This window comes from Plecotus auritus (assembly GCF_963455305.1).
Source record: "Plecotus auritus genome assembly, chromosome: 2".
Lineage (NCBI taxonomy): Eukaryota > Metazoa > Chordata > Mammalia > Chiroptera > Vespertilionidae > Plecotus > Plecotus auritus.
In genome coordinates, this window is record NC_137771.1 from 133,106,681 (window position 1) to 133,126,171 (window position 19,491).

Here is a 19,491-nt window from a genome sequence, read left to right on the forward strand (position 1 = left end):
TCCCCAAACTCACTCCAAACTAAGATTCCAGTCAGTGGTCCTAGATACTGGCAACGGTGGAAGCAGTGAAAACTCAAGCTGTTCTAATCCCTGCTCCACAGCTTTTGCCCTAGTGTGTAACCCATTCTGTGTTCTGCAGCATCAGCAGTGCTGTCCTGTATCTCCTAGCATTCCATCAGCACAACAAGAGACGCAGGCTAAGTAGGTTTGTCCTAATTTCCCATGAAGTTTGTCCAGTCAAAGCAATTGGTTCAGAAAGGTTCCTTCAGCTCTGTAAACATGATAAGCAAGAATTCAAAAGGAGCATCCATAACACTAAATCAAAGTAGACCAGTATATCCTGATAATGGCTCAGAAAACTAAACTGTCATGGAACTAAATCCCACCAAAGTAGGAAAGTACATCCATGTCAAATCTGAACAAAATGGCTGAATGACAAAATAGAAGAAGTAAACAGGATCAAATCTCCCAACATAGTAAAATCTAGGAAATCTCGAATTTGAATTTAAAAAAAAAACAGCTCAACTGAACCCAGTACTGAGATGAATCAGATGTTGAGATTATTTGACAAAGATTTTAAAGTGACTAATAAAACTGCTGCAAAAATAAATTTGAGTAGCTAAATAAATCCTATTTAAAAATATCCAAATAAATGCATAGCAAGAAAAAATCATATGTAAATTTTGTAACACTAGAGACACAAATCTGAAAAACAGCCAAGGGAAATGTCGCCTTACTTATAAATGAACACAGTAAACATATTTTTATGTAGCTGGATAGAGACCAGAAGAAAGAAGCACAAATTTTTTTTTTCTTAAACATTTTTTTTGTCTAGAGAGAGAGAAAGAGAGAGAGACATCATGATGAAAGATAATCATTGATTGGCTGCCTCCTGCATGCCTACTATGGAGATCAAACCCAAAATTAGGTCATGTGCCTTGTCCTGTAATTGAACCATGACCTCCTGGTTCATGGTCTGATGCTCAACCACTGAGATAAACAGGCGGGCTTATTGCATTTGTTTGTATTATGATGAGAATTTTAAGATCAATTCTTTTAAATTGTTCAAATGGTAAAAGAAAATAATTGTCAAACTCAAAACCATCCTTCAGGAACAAAGGAGAAAAAGGGTATTCTCAGACAAAGGAAAGTGAAAATAATCTCTTCCTAGGAGATCAAACGTTTTTACAATAAGCCTAAAATCAGCTAGTATAATAAAAAATAAAATAATAGCAGAGTAAGTCTGGGTATTTCAGAATAGAAAGTAGAACAATAGAATGGTAAAAATAGAGTTAACATAATAGAGTATCTTTACTTCATGAGTTCCTTTAAAATTGTATTTTATAATGGAAGCAAATTTTAAACATCATCAGATGTGCTACTGAATGTGTATAGAGGGAATACTTAAAAAATACAGTTAAAATGTTATGAATATGAGAGACCTAAATGAAAGTAAGGGTTTGACACTTTTTAAGTGGCAAAACACCAACACTGATGGGCTGTGATTTTTACATTGTAATATCTATCTGAACCCCTAAGAAAACTATGCAAAGTGATATAGTAAAAAACATTACAAATAAAATAGAATGTGAATATATAGATATTTACATAATCTATAGGAAATACAAAGAAATGAAATGGGTAAATGAAAAACAGAGGAAACAAAAAACTAATAAACTAGGATAGTCTGAAATTCTAATATAATTATTATAAATGTAAATGTCTCAATACACCAAATAAAAAACAGAGATTTACAGTGTACAAAAAACAAAATAAACTATATTCTGTCTATAAGAAACTTACTTCAAACCTAACAATATAAATTATTTGGAAAAAGTAAATTTAAAAGATGTATTATGCAGAAACAAATTTAAAAAGATTTGAGAATAGCTCTATTAATATCAAGTGAATAATATTTCTGATAAAGAAATTACTAGAAACAAAGTAGGACACTACATAATACAAGGATAAATCTACCAAAAGGTGCATCAATTCTAAATATGTATGCATCAAAAATCAGAGCATCAAAACTTACATACTTAAAATATAGAAAATACTACATTTGTTGTTGAGGAATTTAACACTACACTCTCAGCAATTGATAAAATTACTAGACGCATAATCAATAAGTATACTGTATAGATGAAGTGAATACCACTAGAAAACAAGATTTAACTGACATTATAGAACACTCATCTATCAACACAATACATAATTTTTTCAGGTGTCCATGGAATATGAAGCAAAATTACACTATCCTGGTTCATAAAATAAATTTTAGCATATTAAAAAATTGAAATAAAACAAAGTATATTCTCTGAAAATAATGGAATAAAAGGAGAAATCAATTGCATAAGAACAACAGATTAATCTCCAAATTTAAGATAATCCATGGCTCAAATAATATAAAATAAAGTACAATGAACTGAATACAAACACATATCACTGAATAAAAATGGGAGAAAAAAACCCACAAAGCAATAAAATAGCCAAATGTGTGAGATGCAGATAAAGCAGCACTAAGAGGAAAATTTAGAGCATTAAATGCTTACATTAGGAAAAAAAAGAAAAGTCTCAATCAATAATTTCTTAGCTCAAGAATCAAGGGGGGAAAGGAGTAAAATGGACTTACAGCAATGAAGAACAAAGATAACAGCAGACATCAATAATATCAAAGACAAAAGCAATGAAACATGAAGCTGCCTCTTTATAAATATGAAAATCTATAAACTTGCAGTGATATTAATAAAGTTAAAAAGAAAAAAAATCACCAACCTCAGGAATTATGCCATATCAGAACTGACCCTGAAACCATTAAAAAGATAATAAGTATATTAATGAAGAATTTTATGTTTAGAAATGTGAATTAGAAAACATGGGGCAGTCTCTAAAAAAAAAAAAAAATGATTACAATTCAGTCAAGATGCTGTATGTAATTTGAATGGCCCTAAAACTATTAAAGACATTGGATTCATAATTTACAATTTCTCAGAAAAGAAACCTCCAGGTCCAAATGGTTTTACTGGATAATTTTACCAAACACACAAAGAAAGATAAATAGCAATTTTATACAAAGTCTTCTAGAACAGAGAAAATGAGGAAAAAAAATTCAGCTCATTTTATGAAGCCAACTAGAGGCCTGTTGCATGAAATTCGTGCACTGGAGAAGGGGGTGTCCCTCAGCCCAGCCTGCACCCTCCCCAATCTGGGACCCCTCGAGGGATGTCAGACTGCCCGTTTAGGCCCGATCCCTGTAGGATCGGGCCTAAACGGGCAGTCTGACATCCCTCTCACAATCCAGGACTGCTGGCTCCCAACTGCTCACCTGAGTGCCTTCCTTATTGCCCCTAACCGCTTCTGCCTGCCAGCCTGATCACCCCCTAACCACTCCCCTGCCAGCCTGATTGATGCCTAACTGATCCCCTGCCAGCCTGCTTGCCCCCAACTTCCCTCCTCTGCCAGCCTGGTCACCCCTAACTGCCCTCCCCTGCAGGCCTGGTCCCCCCCAACTGCTCTCCCCTGCTGGCCTGGGTCCCTCCCAACTGCATTTCCCTGCAGGCCTGGTTACCCCTAACTGCCCTCCCCTGCAGGCTTGATCGCCCCCAACTGCCCTCCCTTGCAGGCCTGGTCCCTCCCAACTGCCCTCCCCTGCTGACCTGATCACCCACAACTGCCCTCCCTTGCAGGCCTGGTTTCTCCCAACTGCCCTCCCCTGCTGGCCATCTTGTGGTGGCCATCTTGTGTCCACATGGGGGCAGGATCTTTGACCACATGGGGGCAGCCATCTTGTGTGTTGGAGTGATGGTCAATCTGCATATTACTCTTTCATTAGATAGGATAGAGGCCTGGTGCACAGGTGGGGGCCAGCTGGTTTGCCCTGAAGGGTGTCCCGGATCAGGGTGAGGGTTCCCTTGGGGTGTGGGGTACACTGGGTGAGGGGCCTGTGGTGGTTTGCAGGCCGGCCACGCCCCCTGGTGACCCAAGCGGAGGCCCTGGTATCTGGGGTTTATTTATCTTCTACAATTGAAACTTTGTAGCCTGGAGTGGAGCCAAGCCTTCTGCTTGCTCCGTGGCAGCAGCCATTTCTATTGGAATTTATGTATCTTCTATAATTGAAACTTTGTAGCCTTAAGCAGAGGCCTGGGCCGGGCAGGGTGTGCGGAAAGCTTGGCTTCCTCCATCACCGGGGGCAACCCTAGCCTCCTGCTCTTTCCAGCTCTGTGGCTGCTGCCATTTCTGTTTGGGTTTATGTATCTTCTATCATTGAAACTTTGTAGCCTTGAGTGGAGGCCTAGGCCGGCAAGGGCAGGCGGAAAGCTTGGCTTCCTCCATTGCCGGGGAAACCCAAGCCTCCCTCCTGCTCTCTGTGGCGGTAGCCATCTTGGTTGGGTTTATTTGCATATTTGCTCCTGATTGGCTGGTAGGCGTGGCTGGTGGGTGTGGCTTGTAGGTGTAGCGAAGTGATGGTTAATTTGCATGTTACTCTTTCATTAGATACGATATTACTCTGAATCCAGAAACAAAGAGTGAAAGAAAAGAGTAAAAATTAGAAGTAAAGGGAAGAAAGAAAGAAAGAAAGAAAGAAAGAAAGAAAGAAAGAAAGAAAGAAAGAAAGGAAGAAAGGAAGAAAAAAAGAGAGAGAGAAAAGGGAAGACAGTAGCATTCCATTGTGTAAATGTACCACAGCTTTTTTGATTCACTCATCTACTGGTGGACACTTGGGGTCCTTCCAAATCTTGACTATTGTAAATAATGTTGCAATGAATGTAAAGGGGCATATATTCTTTTGAAAAAGCTGTGGTATATTTACATAACAAGATACTATTAGGCCATAAAAAAAGAAGGCACTCTTACCCTTTGTGACAGCATAGATGGACCTAGAGAGCATTATGCTAAGTGAAATAAACCAGTAGATAAAGACCAGTACCATATCATTTTAGTCATATTTGGAATCTAATAAACAAAATGAATTAACTATCAAAATAGAGACACTCTCATGGATAGAGTGGAGGCTGACAGCTTGGGAAAGGTAGGGTTGGGTAAAGGGATTAAGAAAAAAAAAAGAAAGGAGATAAAAAAAAAACAAACAAAAAAAAACTCATGGATACCTACAACAGTGTGGTGTCTCTGTGGGGGAGTTGTGTAGAGGAGGGTATAGGGCAGCCTTGGGCAAACTATGGCCCGCGGGCCGGATCCGGCTGTTCTATCCGGTTCTCTTGCTCTCCCCTCCGCTTCTTTACTTTGAATTTATATTAGTTCACACAAACACTCCATCCATGCTTTTGTTCCGGCCCTCCGGTCCATTTTAAGAACCCATTGTGGCCCTCGAGTCAAAAAGTTTGCCCACCCCTGGATAGGGGGGTAAATGGTGATGGATGGAGACTTTACTTGGGATGGTGAATACACAATACTATAAACAGGTAATGTGTTATAGAGTTGAGCACCTGAAACTTATATAATTTTGTTACCCATTGTCACCTCAATAAATTCAATAGAAGGGGGCAGGAGAAAGAGAAGAGAGAAGAGAAAAAGGAGATGGGAAAGAGGCGGAAAGAGAAGAGGAAGGGCAGAAGAAAAAGAGTGAGAAACAGAAAAAGGAAAGGAGTAATAGGCCAATATCTCTCATGAAATTCAGTGCAAAACACTTCAACCAAATTTTAGCAAACTGAACTCAGTAAAACATAAATATAAATAATGCACCTTGACCAAGTAAGTTTTTTCCAGATATGTAAATCTGGTTCAAATATATAAAAATCAATAAATTATTCACTGTATTAAACAGATGAGAGCAGAAAAGTTATTTGATCATATCAATTGACACAAAACTTATCTGGCAAAATTCAACATAAAAAGTCTCAATATAATATAAGAAAGGAAAATTTTTCTTCACTTTATGAAAAATCTACAGAAATCCTACAGCTAGCATCATACTTAGTGGGCAAAATGTTGAATGTTTTTCTCTGTGTGCACAAGGCAAGAATGTTGCTTTCGCTATTCTACATTATTCAGTGCAGTACTGTAGGTTCTAGACGCTGGAAACAGGCAAGAAAAAATGTATGTCCTTGGAAAAGAAGAAATAAAACTCAATTTGCTGCTGGCATAAATATATATATATATATATATATATATATATATATATATATATATATATATATATGTGTGTGTGTGTGTGTGTGTGTGTGTGTGTGTGTGTGTATATATATATATATATATATATATATATATATATAATAAAATATATACTAGAGGCCCGTTGCATGAAGAGATTTGTGCAATAGGCCTTCCTTCCCTTGGCTTCCAGCCCTGGTTTTCCTCCAGCACCCGGGACCCAGGCCTTCACTCTGGCTGGAGTCTGCCACCTTCATCTTTGCTGCGGTGGGAGTGCCGCTTCTGTAGATCCCTTTGCCCCCCACCCTCCCTCTCATAGCAGGCGTCCTGCCCCACCTGGCCATGCCACGCCTGGAACAGCTGGGTGGCCGCCATCTTTCTCCTTCTAATTTGCATATCCCCTCCTGATTGGCTGGTGGGCATAGCGGAGGTATGGTCAATTTATATGTTTGTCTATTATTAAGTAAAATAAAGATAAGGAATATATATATATATATATATATATATATATATATATATATATATACACATTCCCAAGGAATCTACAAAATAAATTCTTGAAATAATACTCAATTCAGTAAGGTTGCAGGATAAAATACAAGACATAAAAATTAATTAAATTTTGAGATACTGACAAACAAGTAGAAACCATTGTCCAAATATATTACCAATTACAATTATTCCAAAGAAAATGGAATATTTAGGTATATATATCTAATAAAATACATAAAATATATGAATGCTAGAAATTGCAAAATATTAATGAAAAAAACCAAAAGAACATTTAAATATGTATAGATATGAACTATATTATATTATGATGATTGTCATTTACAGCTCAGGCATAAAATAAACACCTATTATGTTTAGTATCTAGAATAAAATAAACAAATAATGCCCTAAATAAACATCAAATAATTTCACATTAAAATTGTAATAGGATTCAAAATATTTACTAATCATAGCTTAAAGAAGATGATAAATTTTTTTTGTATAGAACTTATAAAAATTTATTTCAAGACAGCTCTAACTATAATTAATTTAAATTATTTTATGTAAAATAAAATTTGGTGGTCATGTGATTACTATTTCAATTACATGTTAACAAGTTATTGCAAATATAAATGTGTGTTTGGAACTAAAGAAATAGAAGCCCAAGGAATAATTTATTTTATTTATCTTTATTGTTGAGAGCATTACAGATGTGCTTCATTTTATCCCCGTTCAACCAGTTCTTGTTCCATCCCAGGTCTTCACCACAATTATGTCTGTGTCCATGGGCTATGCATATCTATATATATAAAAGGCTAAGTGTCCATTCATCAGTAGCTATGACACGCATTGACCAGCAGGGGGCAGATGCTCAACTCAGGAGCTGCCATGAGGTGCACTGGCCATTTAAAAATAAATGGCACCACAGACCTGGCACCAACAAACCAACACTAGGCTTCCCCCAAGTGGGACACAGGCCCCCACCATCATCCCACACCAACAGCCAACCAAATTGTAGCCAATGCTGCCAAGACCCCATGGTGCAAAAATGCGGCCCACAGCCCAGCCCAGCCAGGAAATGGTGGCTGTGGGAACTGGGTAATGATGTCACATAGCAACCTCAGGCTTTCTCTCCCTAGCGACTAGCCTCCTTGGAGTTTCTTCAGCCCAGGAACCCGACTTGCTTTATAGCCAGGTGCAAACATTTTACACATTATTAAAATATTTCTTCTAATTACTTTCTTTCAATGTGTATGAATCTGTGCACCAGGACACTATTATGCATATCAGTTCTCTAGTCAATCTCTTCCTCCCTCCCCACCCACTTTCCTCTGATATACTTCAGTGTGTGCCATGTTTCCATGCATCTGGACCTATTTTATTTATCAGTTTATTTTGTTCATTAGATTCCACATATGAGTGAGATCATGTGATACTTGTCTTTCTCTGACTGGCTTACTTCACTTAGCATAATACTCTCCAGGTCCTTCTATGCTGTCTCAAGGATAAAGATCCTTCTTTTTTACTGCTGCATACTTTCTATTGTATAAATGTACCACATCTTTTTTTATCCACTCATCTACTGATGGGCACTTGGGCTGTCTCCATATGTTAGCTATTGTATATAGCACTACTATGAACATAAGGATGCATATATTCTCTCTTATTGATATGTCAGGATTCTGATGATATTCATAGAAGTGGGATCGCTGGGTCAAAGGGAGCATAGAAAACCCTACAGAATCCACACACACAAAAAAACTACTACAGCTAATAAATGAATTTGGCAAGGTAGCAGGAAGAAAAATTAAGATCCAGAAATTGATGGCATTTTTGTATACCAATTATGATCTCCCTGAAAGAGAAACTAAAAAAAATAAAAAAATAAAAAATAAATAAAAAATAATATTCTTTTACCACTGCAAAAACAACAACAAAAAAGATACCTAGGAAAATTTAACAAGGAGGTAAAAGACCTCTACTTGGAAAACTCTAAGACACTGAAAAGAGAAATAGAGGAAGATACAAACAAGTGGAAGTATATTCCATGTTCATGGATTGGAAGACTTAACATCATTAAAATGTCCATACTAGCCAAAGCAGTCTATAGATTCAATGTAATCCCTATTCAAATATCAATGGCATATTTCAGAGATCTAGAAAAAAATACTCCAAAAATTTATAGGGAACCAAAAAAGACCCCAAATAGATGCAGCAATCTTGAGAAATAAGAACAAAGTTGGGGGCTCACGATACTAGATATCAAGCTACACTACAAAGCTATTGTAATCAGAACAGCCTGGCATGGGCACAAGAGCATGCATATAGACCAATGGAACAGAACAGACCCCACAAATCCACCCAAGCCATTATGCTCAATTAATATTTGATAAAGGAGACCAGAGCATACCATGGAGTAAAGACAATCTCTTCAATAAATCGTGTTGGGAAAATTGGACAGGTACATGCAAAAAAATGAAACTAGACCACCAGCTTAAACCATACAAAAGAATAAATTTAAAATGATTAAAAGACTTAATTGTAAGTTGTGAAGTCATAAAAAATATTAGAAAACATAGGCATCAAAATCTTAGACATCTCATGTAGCGGAATTTATATCAATACATCTCCTAGGGCAAGAGAAACAAAGGAAAAAAATAAACAAATGGGAATACATCAAAATATAAAAAGCTTCTGCACAATAGAAACCATCCTCAAAATGTAAACAGAACCCATTGAATGGGAGAACATATTTGCTAATGATAAATCAGATATGGGGTTAATTTCCAAAATATATAAAGAACTCATACAATTCAACAAAAGGAAGGTAAACAATCCATTTAAAAAATTGGCAAAAGACCTATATAGATACTTCTCTAAGCAGGACATAAAGAGAGCCAAGAGATATATGAAAAAGTGCTCAAAGTCACTAATCATCAGAAATATTCAAAATAAAAGGGCAATGAGATATTACCTCACATTTGCCAAAATGGCTACCATCAATAAATCAACAAACAACAAGTGCTGAGAAGGATGTGGAGAAAAGGGAAACCTAGTGCACTGCTGGTGGAAATGCAGACTGGTGCAGCCACTATGGAAAACAGTATGAAGTTGCCTCAAAACAAGGTCTACTTTAAATTTGTTTTAATGACATTGTAGAATAATAGCATGTAAGGATATTCTTTGCTCTAGGCCATGGCAATTCCATTTCAAACTGGCTGTCAATTTCTTTTTGTATAGACAAGGTCTTAGTTACATTTTCTGCACGTTTCCCAGGAGCAAGTAGTGATAGTCCCTTCCTTTGGTGTCCACGCAAGCCAGAAACCTCTCTTTAATTTTACACACAAAGGAGCAGTGGTTTGATTTTGTGTCATACAAAAGGGAAGCTGGGTGGTGACCCCTGTGTAATTATACTTCCTTGCCCCACCCATGGTCCTCCTGGATGACCAAGGTGTTTGGTATTATTGGTGACTACATTAGGCGGGGGATCAGCCCACGTAAGGGCTCTTACCCATGAAGGGTCAGGAACATAAGTCCAAAATACTTCCCCATTTTCCCCAGGTAATATTACCAAACAGCTGATGACTGCTAGCAAGGCAAGAAAGACATTCTCAGGCATTCTTGGGGTTATTCCCATTACTTATAATAGTACCTCGCACCCTTGGGAATCAATAAAAAATCATCTTTATGGTGCTTGGAGACAAAGGTAACACTTCTCTTGATATTTTAGAATTACAACAGCATAATGTACAATTACCCCAAACAAACTTACAAACTAATTCTTTGAATGTCTGGCAGCAATTTAAAAAGGTCATGAAAGGATTTAATCCCTTCCACTGTGTAGAGGGCCCCCTGGGAAGGCACCTGAGCATTCTATATTGGCCCTTCTTGCCCTTTTGGCCAAGAGGGAACCTCTTCTCACAATCCAATTGCCCACAGCTGTTGCCTGAGCTTTCTGTGCATGCTGATCTTGAAGCCTCATGATGGCTGGTACCATGGATCTGTCTCTTGCCCAGTGGGGTGAGCTGGCCCCTCCCTGGATAAGAATCCTGGGTTCCCCAAGATATGTGATCAGTGCCAGGGCACCACCAGCAGGCGAGGGGATCCCAAGGCAGGTGCTAGGCATGGAGGCCACAGGGGCATAGGCTACCAAGGAGACAGAACTGAACCTCACATCACCCTGCTTGGGCCCGGAGGATGGCTGGTTAGCCAGAGACGGGTAAGATTCCTCAGGGAAGGAACAACCTAAGACAGGCACAGTCTCAGAGGGGCCATCAGGAGAGAACTAGGGAGTCAACAGAGGTGGGGCATAGACCCTCACCCCCCCAACTTTGCAGGGCCTGAACCCTCACCCCTTCTGAGGGAGGTCTCCTGCCCCCATGGCTGCTTTGCTTCCCATGCCCAGCTCAAATCAGGATCCAGGCAACAGACAGAGACTTGGCCGACAGCAGCTGCCCTCTCACTGCAATAAGACTTGTTTGAGTTGTCTTGTACCCATGGTGTGGGGAAGTGGGTTTTTGATATCTAAATACAACCTAGCACCAGGAATGCTCAGGGCCTACTCAAGAAGGCAAATAATCCTTGCCACTAATATTTACAGGGTAAAATAAGATTGCTGTTAGAGTATTAAATTTGACAGTAAAATAGTAGTTAAGTTCTCAGACTAATTTAAATTGGCTAATTGAAATAAGCGAATATTCTAGAAAAATTAATGATAGTGGACAAAAAGCTGTTTCTAAAGCGTTAACTAAAATTTTTATTCGTAGTTCATCTCATGGTAAAATTGCGTAACATGTAATGAACCTAAAGCAGTCATATTTTAGTGCAAAAAATTAAAATTTAAAAGCTATCAAGACTACATTATAAAATTTCCAAAGCCTCCTGATATTTAAATCAAAAAAGGGGGCATAGTAGAAGAATATCATGTAAGGACAAATATTGTGTAAGTAAATTACATCTAGAAAATTTTTACTTTAGAAAATTAACTTTCATTTGAAATGCTAACAACAAAACACCCATGAAAAACACACATGGTGTCAAAACAAGCCAAAGGAAAATCGTTTGGGCAAAAAATGAAAAAGAATCCCAAGTCAAATTTATAGAAAGGATTCCTTTATTAACTTTTGTTCGAGAATATGTTTGTATATTTTCAGAAAACAACTCTAAGACCATGTGGATTCCTGCAACAGAGAGGAATTGACAGGACTGCTCCAGCCATGAAGACAGAAGAGAAACGGTCCAGAGATGGAAGACGCTGACAATGCCTTGCCATTCAAGCAGTCAGCAGCTGTGCATCGCTGCAGGTTGCCCAGGACAAAACCAGAGAGGGTCGGACCTGCATTACCACCATTTGTCCACCATCCAGATATCATTGCTGACATGTACACATAAGGAACTGTTTGACATTGAAATTGGAACTCAAAAGAATTGTTGGCCCAGAAAGAAACTCACTACAGACTGATTCATTTGCCTCTCAGCATAACCATTATTGCTTGTCTCATTTTCGGTTCTTATAAGTGTATTTCTAGTATCACATGATCTCACTCATCTAGGGGAAATAATGAACGACATAAACTGATGAACAAAAACAGACCTGGAGACAGGGAAGCATTGATCAGATTGTCAAACCTCAGAGGGAAGGTAGGGGAGGGTGGAGGTAAAGGGGAGAGATCAACCAAAGGACTTGTATGCATGCATATAAGCCTAACCAGTGGTCACGGACAACAGGGGGGTGGGGGCATGCATGGGGAGGGGTTTGGGATGGGAATAGGGGGATGAGGACAGATATGTGATACCTTAATCAATAAAGAAATTTAAAAAATTGTTTTAAAAGTAACTTTTTTATAGATTAAAACAAAAAAAAAATCCCAAATATGCCAGATATTCTCCTTTAGTATTCTGTTTTTCATATTTAGTTGAATATTTTAAGTATATTTGTATTGATTTCAGAGAGGAAGGAGAGGAAGAGAGAGATAGGAACATCAATGATAAGAGAGAATCATTGATCAGCTGCCTCCTGCACACCTCCCACTGGGGATCAAGCCTGCAACCTGGGCATGTACCCTGACCTAGAATCAAACTATGACCTTCTGGTTAATAGGTTGACACTCAAGCATTAAGCCATGCCAACCAGGCTTAGTTGCATATTTTTATTTTTATGTTTCTCAAGAAATATCCTATATTGAAACCCAGCCTATTCACTAATTGAAATTACAATTTATACTCTCTAATGAAATATTTTTATTTTCTCACTGGGTTGTGAACTATAATCAAATATTAATTTGGTTAATCAAATATTTTCTACTTCCCCTCAATTTTCCAATGCAATGTACATTTATTAATTAATATGCTATTAATACCTCTGTGAATTTAATCTTGAAATACAAAACTTTCCTATTTTACAGACAGAATGTTTCACATCATTGTTTCTTTTTTTAACCCAGTATTTTATTTTATTTTTAATTTCTTTACTGATTAAGTTATTACATATGTGTCCTTAACCCTCCATTACCCTCCCACACCCCTCCCCACTCATGCCCTCACCCCCCTGTTGTCTGTGTCCATTGATTAGGTCTATATGCATGCATACAAGTCCTTTGGTTGATCTCTCCCCTTTACTCCCACCCTCCCCTACCTTCCCTCTGAGGTTTGACGGTCTGATCCATGCTTCTCTGTCTCTGGATCTTTTTTTGTTCATCAGTTTATGTTGTTCATTATATTCCATAAATAAGTGAGATCATGTGATATTTATCTTTCTCGGACTGACTTATTTCACTTAGCATAATGCTCTCCAGCTCTATCCAGGCTGTTGCAAATGGTAAGAACTCCTTTTTTACCACAGAGTAGTATTCCATTGTGTAGATGTAACACAGTTTTTTAATCCACTCATCTGCTGATGGGCACTTAGGCTGTTTCTAAATCTTAACTATGGTGAATTGTGCTGCTATGAACATAGGGGTGCATACATCCTTTCTGACTGGTATTTCAAGTTTGACTGAACATCATTGCTTCTTGTTTTCACTTATGGATTAAAAATCTCATAGACTTTTATTGAATGATAGTTTGTCACAATTTTGTAAAATTCCTATTCCACCAGTAGTTCTAATGCATTCCTGAAGATAATGAAATTCCTTTGTATTAACTTTGTGTAATTTTTTATACACAAACTTGGAATAAAATACTAGTAGCATCACATAATTATTTGCACAAATGCAATAATGTTGCAAGGTAATGAGCACATTGATGATACTGGTGTGAATTTCAGGATATATATTTATTGATTCTTTTATTTTTAAAGTATTGAGCTACATTAAGTCTCCTTGATTTATTTACACTTTTTATATATTTACAAAAGAACCTAAAACATCAAAGATAATAATGTCTTTTTTAATAAACATAGTATAAATGTCTAAGGTAAAATATATCATCTAACCCAGTGGTCGGCAAACTGCGGCTCTGTTGACTAATGGGTTTGCTGACCACTGCTAAGGTATTACCCTTACCCAGAACTTTTGACTTCAGGTTAAAGACAGTACATTATTAAAATGTTTTTTAAGTGTGTTTCCCTAGCAGTGGTCGGCAAACTCATTAGTCAACAGAGTGGCAAACTGTGGCTTGCGAGCCGCATGTGGCTCACCAGCCGCAGTTTGCCGACCACTGATCTAACCTATCTTAAAGTAAAATAGATCAATGAAATATAGATGAAGTTTTGTTTTTCCTTGGTGGGTAGAGTGAATGAAAATGAATGAGATGGAAAAAGTTGTATGGAATTGTACATTTTGCTTGTGTCATGATACAAAAATAAATCAATGACAGTTTTCTTTAGAACAATTTTGTGTTTTCTCTAGAGCACATTGTTCTGATGAAATTGATTTTTCTCAATCACTGTCAGGATTGTTTTGTGTATTTCACTAACAATAATAGCTCTTCTCATAGGGCAAAATGTATGAATTGTTATCAGGTGAGAAAAGATGTGACATGTACTATATCAATCAAGACATTCTTACTTAAAATAATACTGATAGTAACTAAACATGAATTTGAACATATATAAATGTAACAATACATTTTAACCCCATTAAGACCAACTTGTTCATTTTCTGTATGTGTGTATGAACATACATATGGTTGTATATAATAATGTGAATACAGTTAAAACAAAATTATCATAAAATATGTATCCTTTAGATTTATATTCTTTCTTGATTTGTCTTTGTAATAATCACCCAATTTTCCCAATGTCCTTGATTTACTCTCTTTTCATACACTGTAAAGTACTGACCGGGTGACTCATTTTAGCCAAAGATTTGAAGCAGGTATCATGGATAAAATAACTAAGAACCAGTATACAATTTTATTTGTTCCTTTTGTGCTTCAGCATTCATGGTAAACATTCGATGAGATGAAACTATTATCAATATGGTCATTGAGTGGCTATAATAAATATGACTCAAGTGAATTAAAGATGAGTGAGAATATTGTATTTTGCCACTGAGGTATTAAGATTGTTTAATACCACAGCATGTTTTACACTTTCCTTCTCTAGCAGAGTAACAAACACAGAGTAGGTTTCAAGAATTAAGATTGTTTTCTCAGCCATGTTATATATCCTTTTCTTAAAATTATTGCTGAGGTTACAAAAATATATTGAATATTTACATAAATGACAAATCATTGGATCATTATCTTTTGGTGTCTATAATATGAGCATCACCTAAACATAATGTAGGGACACTTCTGCTCTGCTTTGTATATGTAGTGTGGAGGAGAAATGAATTTTTGCTGTGTCAATATACTGAAACTTGAGATTGAGTGTCATTGTAGCATTTCTTAGCCTTTCCTGACTAATCCTCAGTTTGAGCATTTGTTTTTACTTATTCCCTATTTTTCTATATTTTTGATATGCTTAATTAGCCTTTTATATTAGATTAGAGGCCCAGTGCACAAAAATCGAGGGGGTCTCTCAGCCCGGCCTGTGCCCTCACACAGTCTGGGAGCCCTCGGTGGACATCCCTCTCTCAGTCCAGGACCCCTCACTCCTTACCACCTGCTCGCTGCTCCTTATCGTTGGCTCACTGCTCCTTAGTGCTGCCACGGAGGCAGGAGAGGCTCCCACCACTGCCGTGCACTTGCCAGTTTTGAGCCCAGCTTCTGGCTGAGCAGTGCTCCACAGGGGAGCACACTAACCACCAGAGGGCAGCTCCTGCATTGAGTGTCTGCCCCCTGGTGGTCAGTGTGCATCATAGCAACTGGTTGTTCTGCTGTCCAGTCTAATTAGCATATTATGCTTTTATTATTATAGATTAAATGTTGCTTCTATGCTTTGTTCACCTTACAAATAGATTAATACATTTATTTTAACTACCTTAAAGAAATCTATAATAATTACATACATATTCAGTTTATAACACATACTCAAAAACACACATGCACACTGAGACAAAACTATATGCTTAAATGGATATATGGATATTCATAGATAGATACTAAAAATAGTTGAATTATTTTTTAATTTTTGTGAAGTTTTATTTATTAGAAAACCTTCATACTTTTACACTTTTGGAAATAAGTTATAAGTATCCATGGCAACTAAAGTAACATAGAATACATATTGGTTCTTATTTTTTTTCTTACATGAAGAAACACTGTTGAAATACTTCAGCTCTAGCCATAGACAGCATTCTGAAAAGATGTGTTGTCAGTAGTAATCAATCTCAGAGATATTTAAAGAAAATATAATAGAATTGCTGCTCAGAGGGCACACAGCAATAACAGAATGCAACAGATTGTACCTAATAGACAACAATGGATTATTAAAATCTTCAAAATATTATACACAAAGTAAGTTATAAAAACACTCCCTAGCTTTTCACACTGCAGGGTTACTAAGCAACTGACAAAATATATATTCCTTATAAAATCGGCATTGAGCTTAAGAAAAATGTCTAAACTCAATCTAAACTTTAATTTTTCATTTAATAAAACTGAATATTTGAAAAATTTAATTACCTGGGAGGCTTTAATATAGACAGAATTATCAGTTAAAATATTCATTGGAATGCAGCATTTATTTACAAAGATTATAGATGCTTCCTTAACTTAGAAAATAACTGGAAAACACTGCCCAGTCCTAGGTAACTTGCTCTCTAAGTCATCATGATAAAGTCATTTCTAATGGGCATTATTTCCCTATTTCTTTTCAAGTAGCCTAAAAATTCAAACATTTTGACCAACAATATGATTGGTGTGTATTTGTCATTCTCGATCATGTTAAAATAGTATTATATGAATAATGATTGATGTCTATGAATGCAAATATATCCCCAAAACAAGTAAATGTTTAACTTACAGCCTTACCTGATGCTTAAGAATAAGACATAACAGTCAAAACTCTTAATTTATATTTATAATATGAATTGTGCATTCTTGTATATCCTAGCAGGATCTTTGTATCAGCAAATATTTTCCAGAAACCCCAATTTTACTGGTAAATGGCATTTCTTAACCTTAACGTGTTATTTTCCTTCACAGTGAACCATAGGTGGGTCTAGAACAGTGGTTCTCAACCTTTCTAATGCTGCGACCCTTTAATACAGTTCCTCATGTTGTGGTGACCCCCAACCATAAAATTATTTTCGTTGCTACTTCATAACTGCAATTTTGTTACTGTTAATGAATCGTAATGTAAATATCTGTGTTTTCCGATGGTCTTAGGCTCTACAGCAGCAGTTCTCAACCTGTGGGTCGTGACCCACAGGTTGACAACCGCTAGCAGGGTCACCTAAGACCATTGGAAAACACAGATACTTACATTACGATTCATAACACTAGCAAACTTACAGTTATGAAGTAATAACGAAAATAATTAGGAAGTTTGATACATACTCTAGAATTAGGAAGTTTGATACATAATACGGCTGACTTTAAGTATAAAACTATCTAAGACCATGACTGTTTGGGGGAATGTCTCATAGTACTTAATAGCTTAGCCTAAAAGATTGACTGTTGCAACTATTTTCCAGCAGTCCAAAAATTTACTCTATTGCAGGAAAGTGTACTTTCTGGTATGTTTAAATTTACATTTCTTTCAAGCCTACTCAAATTTTTTTTTTAATTTAATTTAATTTTTTTAATTTTATTTTGTTGTTTAAAGTATTACACATAGTAGTACATATATCCCCTGTTTTTTCCCCATTGACCTTCCCTCTGCCTCCCTTACTCCCTGTCGCGTGCCCTCATCCCACCCCTCACCCCGAGTGTCTTGTGTCCATTGGTTGTGCTTATATGCATGCATACAAGTCGTTTGGTTGATCTCTTTCCCACCCTCCCCAACACTCCCCAACCTTCTCATTCTCCAGGTCACCATACAATAAATATTTAGGGAGCCTGTTGCTTTTATCTATCTAATAATGTTCAGCTTACTGGAGTTTTATTCCTCATACATGGGTTTCATTCACTCATTTTTACAAAATTTACATTACTCATAGTGAGACTAATCTTTGAGAAAGCTTGTTTATAGTGAGTCTAAGCATAGTCTTGAAGTCTCTGGTCTGTTGGTTTTCAAATCTTCAGTTTCATGAGGAAACTCATTTTTTTCCTATGTATGGTTTCTTTAATAAATAAGTTTTTCAACTTTGTTTTTATTGTTGACACTATTACAGATGTTCCCATTTTCCCTTCTTTGCCCACTTCCACCCAGCTTCTACCCTCCCACTCCTTAACCTCTGGCCATCACCACACTGTGTCTGTGTCTATGTATCATGCATATATATCCTTTGGCTAATCCCTTCATTATTTATGTAAACAAAAATCACTCCAGTTTCCAAGTTAGTGGGTCCACCTAAAGCTTCCTTAAAATAGATGCATTTATCTCATTTTTAATTCAATCCATTCTCAAACAGATTTTTCATTATGAGTGATTCTAGCATTTGTTTTCCTATTTAATTATTTATTCTAACAATTCAAAGTACACATAGTGTAGAGACATCTTACTTTATTAATGTACCATTTTATTAAAGTACCACTGCTAGGGTGCATATGTATGTTGCAAATATTTATGAGTTCTGTGAATAACATACTAATAAGTACAAATGACCTCAAATAACAAAGATAATCATACATGTGACCGATCTTAAACCTAATCTAGATTACTGATATAACAGGGACTTTCTTAAAGGCTATTCCTTTGAGTTTCAGTTGTTTTTCTTTTAAGCTTCTTGAGGCCTGTCACTCTTAAAATCCAATTCATAAAAACTCACCATCTTATTGATAAATATTTAATCTCCAAAACTTCCCTCAAAATTATATTTTACATCAAAATATCTCATCTAGAGATTTATTTCTAAAAATTATAATTTATATAATTTAGTGGTAGGGATAATTTTAGATAATATAGTTTTATTTGCTATGTATATATTAAGAACTTATACATAGCAAATGACAACAAATCTTTATTGGTGTAGGTTCTCTATCTTTTATAATTCCTTTATTTGTTGGTTCTATTGATGCTGTCTTGGTATTTTTAAAAATACATATTATTATTGATTTCAGAGAGGAAGAGAGAGAGCGATAGAAACATCAATGATGAAAGAGAATCATTGATCAGCTCCCTCCTGCATGCCCCCTACTGGGAATCAAGCCCACAACCCAGGCATTTGCCCTGACCTGTAATCGAACAGTGACCTCCTGGTTCATAGGTCTACACTCAATTGTTGAGCCATGCCAGGTGGCTCTCTTGGTATTTTTAAATATATTTCATTTTCTGTCTTATGGATCACCCAGAAAAATTTTCATAAGGGAGGTTTAAAGGGAAATAGCTGACAGATGATACAGAGGGAGTGATGGTATATCATTACCAGTGGAGCTCAAAGTCAGATCCTTTCCTCAAATACA